This window comes from Gorilla gorilla, chromosome 1, assembly GCF_029281585.2.
Source record: "Gorilla gorilla gorilla isolate KB3781 chromosome 1, NHGRI_mGorGor1-v2.1_pri, whole genome shotgun sequence".
Lineage (NCBI taxonomy): Eukaryota > Metazoa > Chordata > Mammalia > Primates > Hominidae > Gorilla > Gorilla gorilla.
This window is the reverse complement of record NC_073224.2, coordinates 150,695,736-150,710,874: the sequence shown is the minus strand read 5'-3', so window position 1 is coordinate 150,710,874 and position 15,139 is coordinate 150,695,736. Positions and strand designations below refer to the sequence as shown.

Sequence of the window (15,139 nt, the reverse complement as noted above, 5' to 3'; positions counted from 1 at the left end):
TCAATCCTTTTAATTGCCTGCTGGCTTGTCTACAAACATGAAATTCATAAAATGACCAGGTGGCAGCTATAGTTTCAGATTTAGTAGAACTTTACTATGACCCCTGGTAGAAAAACTGCTTAACTTCACCCTGAGAACTGGCCCTCTAGTCCAGCAGACTAGACAATGGATCACAAATTCACAAATAATTCAACGGAGAATACTCCTACTTTTAACGCTTTGGTTCCCAGGCTCATATATTCCAGCTAGCATATAATATCCTTTAGTTATCCAATTATATACTGCATATTGAATGACAGTCCCCAACCCCACAATGGTCTCTACTGGCCATTCCAGTTTTGTTAGGCTGGCAGCTTTTCGATGATGTATAAGGACTAGTGGATTCCATGGTTACATTCGCATTGTTGTGCCTCTTTATTGTAAAGTAAAACTTTCAAAACTTTCTCTAAGTGGATGTTTAGTAGGATTTCATGACATTTAAACAGACACTGCAAGTCCTCGAATAGTTGCTGGCTGAACCACTCTCAACAGGGGAATATCCATACCCAGGATTTATGTCAATTTCAGTAAAAAAAAAAAATCACGGACTCCTCCAAGGTGCAAAAGGACTGATTTGATCACCTTGACATCTAGTGGTCTGGTTGGTCTTCTTGAAGGGTGGTATTATACTGAAGGCTCAGTGTCAATTTTTGTTGTCTTTGAGCCAATATTTAACGTGTAGTGAGATTGGCCTTGGTGAGAGGAAGCCCAGGTTGATGGGTCCATGCAAAGATTTCATCCCTGCTACCGTATCTGTTCTGTGCAAACACTAGGTAGCTGAGGATAAAGCCTGGCTCAAATCTACTGGATAAGTCATTTTAGCCACCTGGTTTGTTCAGTGTCTCTCTAAAACCTATATGCTCTGGTTGACATTGACTTAAGACATAAAGATCCACACACTTTATGCACTCATTCCTATAGATTTACCTACAGACCTGTTTATTTCTGATCCTACAATTGTGCCAAGGCCAACTATATAAACCATTCTCCACTGCTCAAGATTCTGTATATAGCCTTACTTCAGGCCACTTCTTCCTTTACACAAAATTGCTTACCTGTTAACTGTTTAAAATCTGTCCACAAAGAACATTTCACAACAATATTTTTGGGGGCCATCCCTAGCTGCAGCAGCAATGTATTTCAATTTGGTTTCTATAAATAATAGACATTGGAGACTACAGAAGATGGGTAGGTAGAAGTGGGGAGAGGGTTGAAAAGTTACCTGTTAGGTACAATGTTCACTATATGGGTGATGGATACAGTAAAAGCCAAGATTCCACTGCTATAGAATACAGGCATGTAAGAAATCTGCCTTTGTACTCCCTAAATCTATACCAATAAAATTTTTATGAATAAAAATAAACAAAAACTAATCCAACTAAAATTCTAACTATTGTAAAAATTAATTAGTATTAAAACTAAAAGTAAAGATATTTTCAGACAAAAAAGTAGGAAAACCCAAACACTGGAATTAGAACAGATAATTTTATGCCTGGAGTTATGTTCTCAGGTATGTTGAAAACTTCTTGTATACACTTTCAAAATTCCACTGGCCTCATATCTTACTACATCCTCTGCTGACATCACCATTTCAGCAGCTTTGCACAGGCATCACTGGGTTGGTGCTTCATATTTTCGATGCTTCTGCAGCTAGTATTCCAGCAAGTACTTGCTCAACACCTTTTCATGTACAACACAGAACTGTGAGAAAGTTATCATGCATGATAGAAGCCAATGAGGAAATGCCTTTCTTTCTTGTTTTCTGTGTGTTCCATTCTGACGTGCCTCTCATAACATGTTTTAGAGAACAGTGGTGAAATGGAATAGCGGTGACCCACAGTGGTGACCAAATCAATAACATTATTTCATTGGCCTATCCTCCTTTCCTGTTTTACTTCCCTGATCCTCTCTCCTGTTTCTTTATATTTTCTTTTAGGGTCATTTTTCTAAAGAAAACTCTTTTTAGCCAGGCCTTTCTCTCAGGCTCTGAATTTGGGAGAACATAGAATAAGACAGATGGTAATGGAGATCCTGGCACGCAATTCCACAGGGTTGGAATTTTAGAGTGAATCACTAATTGGCCAAAGATCCATAAAGTCTATACTGGCAGTAATAAGTGGAAAGATGGTAACTCCTTACATGTAGGTGAACTGGAATGAGACGCAAGTGGAAAATGAAGTGTTGGGTTAGGCTGTGGGCCTTTAAACGGTATATGGGTCTTTGGTAATTATAAGGATGTTAGAGTCAGCTGACATTTGTTAATTGCCTGAAAAAGCCATGGAAAAAGAAAATAATAAGCTATGAATGTTCCTTGGGGTCCCTAATCTGCCATGTAAGAAGTCCAACTACCCTAAGACTGTCATGCTGAAGAGACAAGACCAAATGTAAGCACTATAGTTGATATTCACAAATGGGCTCAAGCCTCTAACCATTGTCAACAAGGCCACAGACACGTGAGTGAGGCCATCCCGGCCCACAAAATCAGTGCATCTGTTAACGAAATACCCAGGATCTGCAGCTGGAACCATTTGGAGTTAAAGCGTCACCCAGTCAAGCCTAACCTGAGTTTCTGACTGGCATAGTAATGAAATCATTGTATGTGTTATACAATATTGTAGTTAACTGCAATAAAATATTTTTTATTTAAAGCCACTAAATTTTGATGTATTTATAAGTAGCAATATGTAACCAGAGCATGGGTAAGTATAATTTACCTCGACCACAATAAGGAACTAGAGTTGTTTTTAATTTTTTGGAACACAGGGCATTGCTTGTTTTTTTCAAGCGATGAAACCACGGTAGCAGCAACCACCACAGTTAAAAAACAAAATGAAGGTAACTTAAGGGTTTAATCTTCTTAGGGTGAGGTTTGGCTCAGTTTACAAACAAATTGCAACATCCAAAGTGCTGCCTGAGGATTAAAGAAATCTCAAATAGGTGGTGCTATGGTTTGAATGTATGTGTCCCTTCAAAATTTATACACTGTAACTTAATACTGAAAGTGATAGTATTAAGAGGTGGGCCTTTTAAGAAGTGATTACATCATGAGCACGCCACCCTCACGAATAGGATTAGTGTTCTTATAAAAGAGGTTGAAAGGGGTGCCCTAATCCCTTTTGCCTTTTTCCTCATGTCAGGACACATACATTGCACCATCTTGGAAGCAGAGAGTGAGCCTTCACCAGACATCAGATCTGCTGGTGCCTTGATCTTGGACTCCCCAGCCTTTAAAACTGTGAAAAATAAATTTCTCTGATGTATAAATGACCTAGTCTGTGATATTTTGTTACAGCAGCATGGAAGGACTAAGATAAGTGGTATAAGAGGCAGATGAAAAAGGGATAAAAGACTACAAATTGGGTACAGTGTATACTGCTGTGGTGATGGGTGCCCCAAAATCTCACAGATCACCACTAAATAACTTACTCATGTAACCAAATACCACCTATTCCCCAAGAACTTATGTAAATAATTTTTCAATGACACATGCCATAAAAAACATTCAAACCCCTATAATTAAAGAGTTCAGATGTCTTCATAAAAACAATCAATCAAAGTCTCAAAATCTGCTCTTGTAAGCAGGAGATAGTTTTTCCTACTAACCTTTTGTTAAATGTCAACAATTCCCAGCTGATAAGACCTTGAAAGAGATTCTATGATGGGCTGTCCCACTGGAGAGGGCAAGTGGATTGAATGGTATTATGAGTTGGACTGTACTAGCACTCCTTGTATACCACTTCAAATGTATCATGGATCTACTTCACACTCCAGGTTCTGTTATTGGAACCAGTCCTACATGGGCTGGGACAAGCTTCATGCTGATGAGCACTTTGCTTCAGTCCAGTGCCCTGTGGCATTTGTTTCTTGCCATGAGGCTTTTCAGATCCTGCAGCACAGATCTCACACTAAAACACACTTAGCACTCATTCTCTCAAAAATTGAAACATAAGCCAAACTTTATCAATAAAAGATGAGAGCTGATGGATAAATTCTTTCCTTTCTCAACTTGTTGGGGGAATGGTTCTGAAATGCATTCTGTAACATTTCTCAAGACTCCATTTGAATTGACATCTCTATCACAGCAGTGCTGAATTGATAACCCATTCTTTGATTGACTTTCCTTCCTTCCCTGTTTCATTCTATTTCTCATTTCTGCTCCGTAGAATCATATTCCCAATTAAGCCATCTACAAGCAAGCCTTTATTTTGGGCATTTCAGGCTATGCTTTGAAGGAAATTAAAGCTAGACAACCAGGAATTTATTATTTTATATATCAGAATACCAATATTAATCAAGTTTATTAAAGTGAACTTAGGGTATACTTTTATTCCTACTCTACTTTCTGTTTGCAATTTATTTCACTTCTAGTAACAATTTGGATTCCATACTGGACATCTATGTACTTAGTTATCTAATTATATATATAATATATATATAATTTTAATATATAATATATATAATTATAATATATTATTTATAATATAATTATATATATGTAATATATATAAAGTGACACCTCTACTTTTAAAATAGACCCAGACTCTGACCACTTTTTGGCCCCTTTCCTGCCACCTTTCCAGTATGTCACCATTATCTCTCATTGAGATGATTACAGGAAACGCCAATATGACTCTCTGCTTCTACTCTTTCCCTATTTCAGCATTTTGTGTGGTTCTTTTTACATCGTAAGTTAGATAACGTAATTGCAATGCCCCAAATTTCCAAATGACTTGCAAATCTTTAAAAGATCCTTAAAAACGAAAGTCTTAATATTGGCTTAATAAATCTTTCTCCTAACCTCTTCTGCACCTCACTTCCTACTGCATGCTGCTGCCTTCTTGCTGTTCCTTGACAGGATTTGTCCTATCCAAGATGTTGCACATGCTAGTCATAGTACTTACAAAACTCTTCCTTCAGATATATACTGCTACTCACTCTCTTCTTTCAAACGTTTTCCCATCAATGGTGTATGGTATCCTGTATGAACACTCAAATTCATAAACTTCTCTCTTCCTCTGACTCAAATTTTTATTTCTCCCCTCTTTTTTTCCATGGGACTTATCATCATCTGATGTATTTTGCTGATTTATTTATTTATTTATATCCTATATAGCTCCTTTAGAAAGTTTCATGTGATGGGTCTTTGTACCTGTTTTGTTCATTGCTATTATCTCTAGCACTTCAAATACTACATAGTATAAAACAGATAGTTAACAAATACTGTTTAAATGAATTAACAAATAGGTGAGTAAACAAATGACCTGTGGTATATTCAATATTTGTAAAATATGACACAAATTCAAGGTAGAGACTTAACTCAGTCACAGTCTCTAACAGATCATCTCCCCGCTGATCACAGTTCACTAGTACAATGGTGTTCACCTAAACCAAGCTAATATAGTGGTGCTTCCTCAACTTAGGACAAGTGATTTGGACTCTTAATGATATGAGAAGACTGGTCAAGCAAACATACAAATATATACTTAGACACATGTAGTAAATCAGTAGTTCAGAAGATCCTGACTAAGCTAAGCAATCAGGATAAATTTGCCAAATTGAAGAAGAGATAATATTGGGAGCAGGACAGCTATTTAAGGAGTTTTAAGTCATATCCTATATGAGAATAGATGTACCTTTGCTCTGATTAAAAGAGAAGTCTCTCCTGATAAAAGGAACATCTTGTGAACACTAACATGGTGAATTAGTTTGTTTTCACACTGCTGACAAAGACATACCTGAGTCTGTGCAATTTACAAAAGAAAGAGGTTTATTGGACTTGCAGTTCCATATGGCTAGGGAAGCCTCACAATCATGGCAGAAGGTGAAAGTCACATCTTACATGACGGCAGACGAAAGAAGAACCTGTACAGGGAAACTGCCCCTTATATTACCATCAGATCTCATGAAACTTATTCACATATCATGAGAACAGCATAGGAAAGACCTACCCCAATGATTCAATTACCTCTCACCAGGTTCCTCCCACAACATGTGGTAATTCAAGATGAGATTTGGATGGAGACACAGCCAAACCATATCATCTGGTCTCAAAAATGAAAAGATGCAATTATTTGGAGATAAAATCGAAACAGGTACTGAATGAGAAGAATGAATGCTGCTCAAAACTGATTAATGTTAAGAAAATTAGATCAAGAAATTCTCCTCAAAAGCATAGCAAATGAATATAGACCCACCATGAAAGAAAACACACAGAGAATAAATCCAGGAGGTGCATTATCTGCATTATAGGAGTTCCAGATGGAGGAATAGAAGCAAAAGGATTCCCAAAAATAATTAAAGAATACCATAAGAACATTATCTTAAAAGACAAATATTTATATCTATCCTGGTGCAGTTTCCAAAGTCCAAAGATAATTAAAAGTTTTCCAATGGACTATTATTTACCTATAATGTAAGGAGTATCAAGCTTCTCATCCCTAAGGCTATAGAAAACATGATCTGGTGATGTAGAATTTTATTATTATTATTATTATCATCATTATTTTGAGATGGAGTCTTGCTCTGTCACCCAGGCTTGAGTGCAGTGGTGCTATCTTGGCTCACTGTAACCTCTGCCTCCAGTGTTCAAGTGATTCTCCTGCCTCAGCCTCCCTACTAGCTAGGATTACAGGTGCACACCACCTTGCCTGGCTAATTTTTGTATTTTTAGTAGAGTTGGGGTTTTGCCATGTTCACCAGGCTAGTCTCAAACTCCTGACCTCAGGTGATCCGTCCACCTCGGCCTCCCAAAGTGCTGGGATTACAGGTGTGAGCCACCACACCTGGTCGAATTTTATGTAAAGAAAAAATGCCATTTATAGATACATGCAAAATAAATACTTTTCCTAATAGTGAAGAACTTGTAAAGTTTATGATACATGACATTCTTGATAGAGAAATACAAAAACATATGATCATTATTGATGGCAGTAAAAGTATGGTAAAACCTAAGTAACACCTGGTAATGTATTTGGAAATACATTACAAATGCTAAAAATATTTTTTTCTTAGAAAATGTCTATTTAGTGTTTAAGTTTCCTTGTCTGCAGAAGGGGATATTGAATAGGTGATCTCACTGCAAAGCCCTGCTCTGCTGTGTTCCCTTCTTCAACCTGAACTTTGTCTAGCTGGGTCAGTTGGCCCCAGTCTCTTTCTCAGGCCACTATTTGTTCTCAAAGTACACTATGACTTGTAGACAACACTTCAGCCTCTGAAGACCAACACACTGTAGTTCTGCAAGATCAACAAATTGACTCCTACCTAATTCCTGAGCTCCTATAACCCACTGAGTAGTCATGTCTTATGAATGGGCTTCTGTGTCCCCCATTTCTGAGTCCATATACTGTTAATGGCATCTCAGCATCTCACCACCTCTTTGTACTTGGCCCTGGCTTGTTTCATGATAGCCCACCTCTGAGGCACTGGAGCCCTGGCCATAAATTCTTCTCTGAACACAATGCTCTAATTGCTGTACCAAGTTTGGAACTTCCTAGAGACTTGTTGAATGGCTTTGCTCAAAATGCTGATAGCAATACGGACAATGAAATCCAGGCTGAGGTGGTCTCAGATGGAGATAAGGAACTTATTGGGAACTGGAGCAAAGGTGACTCTTGTTATGTTTTAGCAAAGAGATGGGTGGCATTTTGCTCGTGCCCTAGAGATTTTGGAACTTTGAACTTGAGAGAGATGATTTAGGTATCTGGCAGAATAAAATTTTTAAACAGCGAAGCATTCCAGAGGTGACTTGGGTGCTATTAAAAACATTGAGTTTTATAAGGGATGCAGAGCATAAAAGTTCAGCAAATTTGCAGCCTGACAATGTGATAGAAAAGGAAATCCCATATTCTGAGAAGAAATTCAAGCCAGCTGCAGAGATTTGCATAAGTAATGTGTAGCTGAATATTAATCCCCAAGACAGTGGGGAAAATGTCTCCAGGGCATATCAGAGGTCTTCTCAGCAGCCCCTCCCATCACAGGCCCTGAGGCCTAGGAGGAAAAAGTGGTTTCCTGGGCCAGGCCCAGGGTCCCCATGCTGTGTGCAGCCTAGGGACTTGATGCCCTGCCTCTAAGCTGCTCCAGCCATAGCTAAAAGGCACCAATGTAGAGCTCAGGCTGTGGCTTTAGAGGGTGCAAGCCTCAAGCCTTGGCCACTTCCACGTGGTGTTGAGCCTGCCAGTGCACAGAGGTCAAGAATTGGGGTTTGGGAACCTCTGCCTAGATTTCAGAGGATGTATGGAAATGCTTGGACGTCTGGGCAGAAGTTTGCTGCAAGGGTGGGGCTCTCATGGAGAATATCTGCTAGGGCAGTGTGGAAGGGAAATGTGGGGTCAGAGCCTCCACACAGAGTCCCTACTGGGGCACTGCCTAGTGGAGCTGTGAGAAGAGGGCTACCATCCTCCAGACCCCAGAATGGTAGATACACTGATAGCTTGGACCATGCGCCTGGAAAAGCTTCACTCAATCCCAGCACATGAAGGCAGCTCAGAGGGAGGCTGTACCCTGCCAAACCACAGGTACAGAGCTGCCCAAGACCATGGGAGCTCACCTCTTGCATCAGCGTGACCTGGATGTGAGATACGGAGTCAAAGGTTATCATTTTGGAACTTCAAGGTTTGACTGCCCTGCTGGATTTTGGACTTGCATGGGGCCTGTAGCGCCTTTGTTGAGGCCAATTTCTCCCATTTGGAATGGCTGTATTTACCCGATGCCTGTACCTCCATTGTATCTCAGAAGTAACTAACTTGCTTTTGATTTTACAGGCTCATAGGTGGAAGGGACTTGTTTTGTGTTAGATGAGACTTTGGACTATGGACTTTTGAGTTAATGCTGAAATGAGTTTAGACTTTGGGCTATTGTTGGGAAGGCATAATTGGTGTTGAATATGAGGACTGGATTTGGGAGGGGCTGTGGTGAAATGATATGGTTTGGCTGTGTCCCTCACCCAAATCTCATTTTGAATTCCCACGTGTTGTGGGAGGGACCCAGTGAGAGATAATTGAATCATAAGGGCAGGCCTTTCCTTTGCTGTTCTCATGATAGTTGAATGGGTCTTATGAGATCGGAGGGGTTTTAAAAAGGGAGTTTCTCTGCACAAGCTCTCTCTTTGCCTGCCGCTATCCACATAACATGTGACTTGCTCCTCCTTGCCTTCTGCCATGATTGTGAGGTTTCCACAGCCTTAGTGACTAAGACATAGTCACTGTCTTAGTCTGTTTGTGTTGCTACAGCAGAATCCCTGTTTCATTAAAAAACAATTGAGAGACGTTTACTTGGATAATGATTCTGATGTCTAGAAAGGCCAAGGTTGGGCAGATGTATCTGATGAGAGCTTTGTGTTATGCCCATTCATGGAAGAAAGAAGAAGCAGGGGTGAGTGTGTGCAAAGAGATCACATGGGGAGGGAGAAAGCAAGGAAGAAATACTGAGGAAGGTAAACTCTTTTTAACAACCTGCGCCCTTGGGAAATAATCTACTCCTGCAAGAGTGAGAATTTACTGGCCCCAGTGGAAAGTCACTAATCTATTCATGAGGGATCTGCCCCCATGACCTAAGCATCTCCCACTAGCCTCAATTCCCAACACTACCACATGCGGGATCAAATTTTAACATGAGCTTTGACAGACAGAAACCACATCCAAACCATAGCAGTCACCTACTGAAACAAAACATATTTTCTACCTCAAGCATACCATCTCAAACTGCATGCCCTCCCAAAGGAAAAAAAAGCAAATTGAGGACTGATTCTCATTATTTTCCTGTAATATTTGGGTGGTTTCAAGGGCATGCTGAGACCACGCTGGGCCACTGCCGATTCTTGCTGTATGACTATTGTAGTAATGATGAAGGTGACCTCATTTTCTGATGGTTGGGGTAATTATTTAATCTGAGAAAGCAGGATATAGCACCTTCTGTAGCCTTCACTCTCAAATAGAAGACAATCAAAAAAGCACATATGGGTGTAATAGATTTTACTGAAGATATGCATATGGGCAGCCGTGTTTTTCCTATGTTTCCTTTGCCCATCACAAATTGAGGGGACCCTCAAGCTCTCACTATACTGAAGAATATCCCCTTTCCGCATTTCTACCTTCACTCTATCCTCTTCCTCATTCTATCTTCTTTCCTCCTACCCACTACTTTGCTTTTAGGAGCAAATAAAAATTCTCCCACAGAGCAATTTGGCATAATTTGTTATTAGGTTTCCTCTAGTACTTCAATCCTTATATTTTCTCTGTCCGCTCCAATAGACACATCATGAGGTTTTACAAATGTGAGCATTTCCCTGTCTAAGCATGTTGGGGTCAAATGTTCAAATAATAAAACTCAGCTTTACCTTTTATAATATGTTATTTCAGTAGCTATTTTGCTGCAGGAGAGGAGGAGACTGTCTGCCAAAACAATGACAGTTGCAAATAGTGCAGACACTGGACTTTGGAAACTCTGTGGAAAAATGTACCACAGGAAGACAGAAGCATAGGGTTTAAATTGAATAGACATTTTGAGAAGTCTAGGAAAGTTCCTATCTAAGCAGTAGCTGCACATGCCATAAAATTTGTCTGGACCTTGAAGCACAGGTGGCCCCAATGGAAGAATGTGATATCTAAAGAGTGTCTGCAGAAGCACCCAACAGAATAGTGGTTTAATTATCCTTGCATAATTTTTTTATGTGGTGTGCTGCAAGTTTAGATTTTTTTAAAAAAATCATGTTTTTGTTTTTCTAGAACAGAAAAGCAACTGATTTCCTAGAATTGAGCCTAGTATGTAGGTAGCTCTTTGTTGCTTTCAGTTTCAATATGAATTATATTTCAGGAAATGTTTTAAGTAGACTTGAATTGGCCCAAGAGGCTGCTTTTCTGGCTGCAAAACCGTTACACTAGGTCATTTTAAAGCATAATGTCTGAAAGCGTATACAATTTGGAGGGAATAAGGGAGAAACATCATTATTTTAGACTTCCAGCACCTCTTTGTTTGTTGTTGTTTTTCAAGTGCCATGCACTCAGCCCTTAAAAATGTTTGTACAAACAAGTTTATCATTATAAGAAGCTGAAGACAGGCCTCTTCCCAGGGCTGACTTAATAACTTGGTCATCATTTTCAGTGGTCTTCAATTCATTCTCCATGTGCTAGACTCAGTGATTTAAAACACACACACATAAATTGAATTATGTCACTTTTTTGCACAAAAGTCTAAAAATATTCCTATTGCACTTAGGCAAAAGTCCTGTCTCCACACTATGGCCTGCAAGATTCTACACGATCTGGTTCCTGCCTGTCCCTCTCTAAACCCAGTCTATTTCAGCTTCACTACATGAACTTTCAGTCTGGATCAAACATGCCAAGATATTCCCTAATCAGGAACTTTGCACAAAATCCCTCTGCCTGGCACTTATTTTCCTTTCCTGACTAAACCGTACTCACTAAAACCTCAACTCTGCTTTCCTCAGGGAAATATTTCTGACCTGCTAATCTAAATTAGGTCACTTTTCTACATTTACTTGTGACATTCTGTGCTATTCCTTTACAATGCTTATCAGAAATTAAAACATATTTGTTGATATGACAACTTGTTAATGTCTGTTTTCTGGACTAAAAACATCTAAGAACCATAGCTGTTTTGCTGATGACATCACCTTTTCCTAGTGTCCAGCATGTGGTCAGCGGTCAATGTTCATTTATTGAATGATTGAACGCAATCCATGTTTAAAAGTGCTTACTTTGTTGTCATTCAGCACATACGAGTTTGGTTCTTTGCATCGCAGCCTTTTGATCTCATAGAACAACTATGGAAATCCCAACTCAAAATGCTCAAAACATGATTTAGTGAATATGAGCCCATCTTACTCTTGTATTTGTTACTGTTGTTGTCATCATCATTGTCATTCTATCATGTTAGGTTTCATTTTGATGGTTCTGTGACTTGAAAGAAATCCTTGTTTCTATAAGATAAATGTGTTTTATAAAGAGGCAGTAAGCTTAGGGGTTTCACTTGGACTTGTTTCATAATTTTAGCAATGGTACTGGATTTCATTCTAATATCAATTATTTACTTGTTATTATTCTGAATAGAAAATACAAATAATTACAAGAGACTTCTGATTCTGGCAGCATTTTGAACTAGATTAGTTAAAACTTTATTATAAAACAATGAAAAATTAATAAAACAGGGCAAACATCTTTTCTCATTGTTTTCCAGGGCTGACACAAGTAAATACCACATTCCTTCCTCAGTCCCCACAAAGGTCATGTCCTTCTCACATAAGAAATACATTCATCCCAACCCAACATCCTCAAAAGTATTAACCCATTCTAGCATCAACTCGAAATCCAAATCTCATCTAAATCAAGAATGGGTAAGATTACAGGTATGAATCATGCTGGGGAGAAGTTCATCTCCAGCTGTGAACCTGGAAAAACAGACAAGTTATCTGCTTCCAAAATACAATGGTGACAGGTAAAGGATAGACATTCTCATTTCAGAAGAAAGAAATTAGAAGGAAGGGGATCTTGTATCCCAAGCAAGTCAGAAACATAGCATGACAAATTCCATTAGATTTTGAAGCTTGAGAATCATCCTCTTTGCCACCTTGCTCTGTTCTCTGGGCCCACACTGGGGTGGTGGACTGATCCTACAGGCCCACCCAGGCAACAACCCCACCTTCTCAGGCCTGGGTTGGTAGCTCCACTTTCCGGAGCCAAGGAGAAGACAGCTCCATCTCCTGGGCCTGTGTCCTCTGGGCCCATGTTGGCAGCCCAGCTGGACTCTACATTCGTGGCTCTGCAAAGTTATTCTTCCTTCACTTCATCCTGTCCCTGTCTCTTTTCCTCGAGACTAGCAATGTTTCTGCTTGGGTAAAATTCTCAAAAATCTTGTGCAATTTACAAGGGTTTGCACCATCAGAAAAAGTCTTCTACAGATCATTTCTGACTAACTACATCTCTATTCCTGACTTCTACTGAGATCGATTGATTGGATTCATGAGTCACATGCCTAATATCTTTAGCAAATGATTGTCCAGCCACCCCCTTGTCACTGTGTCCAGAGCATGCTATCTGGATAGGCTGAGAATCTTCCAAATCATTAAGTGTCACTTTTTTTTAGTTGCTTAGTTGTTTCTTCTTCCATTTATCTGTCTCTTTTCATTTTATCACAGTAGCAAGAAGAAAACTGGCTGTACCTTAATTCTTTGTTTAGAAATCCCCTCAGCTAAATATCGTCAAAAGGTCTAATTTCCACAAAACACTGGAACACAATTTGGCCAAGTTCTCTGACACTTTTATTTATTTATTTTATTTTTTTATAGTTGGATTATTTTTTATTCTAATGTTACTTCAATAAGAACAAAATTAAAATAAACACACAAAAAAATGCCTCTGTGAATCAGTCACAGGGTTCCTGTAAGTCTGCGCTGGTGTCCTTTCTCTTCTGCTTGCCTAGCTCTTTGATGGTCTCTGTCTCTGCAGGACTAAACTTGGAGGTTATCGTCACATTGTCATAATCGAATTCCTCATCAAGTGAGATGGGGTTGAGCTTCATCTCCACATATCTCTTCCATCTGTTTGTCCATTCTTTTTACAGTAGGCTTTGGCTTCGCTTCACAGGTGGGAGGCTGGGCCACAGAAGGATACAGGAAGGAATGCTGGTGCTTACATCCTACTCCACTTCTCCTGGGAGCAGCAGCAAATCCTCACTTATTTGGGGTTTAATCTCTTCATCCATGTCCAAATCTTCCAAATCTAGGAAATTGTCTACCTGTTCTTCCAAACATTGTGATGAAGTATGAAGAAAAATGGTTTTATTTCTAAGATGGTAGTCATTAGCCTCATTTTTATGAGTAACTTTTGCTTAGGTAAAAATGTTTTCCTAAGAATCAGTTCCAAACACTCCCCTTTTGGACACAAGATCCTCCTGTGAAAGATGAGTAAAAGTGTTCAGAAATTCTTCATCATATGTTTGCTCATGACAATTAAGGAATTTATCCAAGATTTCTTTGATTAATTGATTTTCATGCATTATTTTCAATCCTGATGTATGAGCAGACATTCCTATTCACGAGGCCACAGTATCTATGAGTGAAAACATGTAGTGTTTATCTTTCTGTCCATGCAATAGTTTGCTCAGAGTTATGGTTTCCAGCTTCATCCATGTCCCTACAAAGGACATATTTATTTATTTTTTAAAGTTTTGTTTTTATTTGAAATGGGGGACTATATTGCCCAGGGTGGTTTCAAACTCCTGTATCAAGCTATCCTCCCACCTCAGCCTCCCAAAGTGTTGGGATTACAGGCATAAACTACCATGACTGGCCTCTACCACTTTATAATGAGAATTGCCTTTCCTCAAGTTTCCAGATTACAGATTACTAATTCCTGGAGATATTTCAGCTGTGTCTTTTATTTTCATCAGCATAGAGAATGCTCAAAATCCTTGCCTCTCCCATGACACAGGTGCCTAATTTCTTTGATAATTATGGTATATTAATCAGTGTTCTCCCGAGGAAGTGTGTGTGTGCAGGTGTGTATGTGTGAGGAGGGACAGACAGACAGAAAAAAAAGAGAAAGAGACAGAGACAGAGAAAGATTTGTTTTAAGGAATTGGATCAGCTGTGGGGCTGGCAAGTCTGACATCCAGAGGGCAGGCCTGCAGGCTGGACATTCAGGTAAGAGTTGATGTTGCAGTCTTCAGTTCAAAATTCGCAAAGCAGCGGGTTAGAAACCCAGGGTGGATTTTTACAATTCAGTCTTGAAAAGAACACCTTTTTCTTTAGAGAACATTTGTCTTTTTAAAGCTCTTCAACTGATGAGTTGAGTTGCATTCACATTATAGAGGGTAATTTGCATTACTCAATGTCTGCTTTGAGTTTAAATATTAATTACATCTAAAAGCTACCTATATAGTGCCATCTAGATGGTGTTTTACCAAAGAACTGGGCACATTAAGCTAGCCAAGTTGATACATAAAATTAATGTCAAGAAAATGACACCTGTTACCACCTCCAGGGGAGGAGTCCCACTAAGTGGAAGATAGAAAAGTGTGTAAGAGTGCCCACCATCAGGAGCAGCAGTCCCCAGATGTCTTCCCACTGCCTGGTTTGCAAGGTATT

General features: G+C 39.3%; 1 pseudogene; it reads right to left on the bottom strand.

Moving 5' to 3' along the window:
- Positions 1-13,416: 13,416 nt before the first annotated feature.
- On the bottom strand, positions 13,417-14,079 carry LOC101131871 (intraflagellar transport-associated protein-like; annotated as a pseudogene).
- Between the last annotated feature and the right edge of the window lie 1,060 nt (positions 14,080-15,139).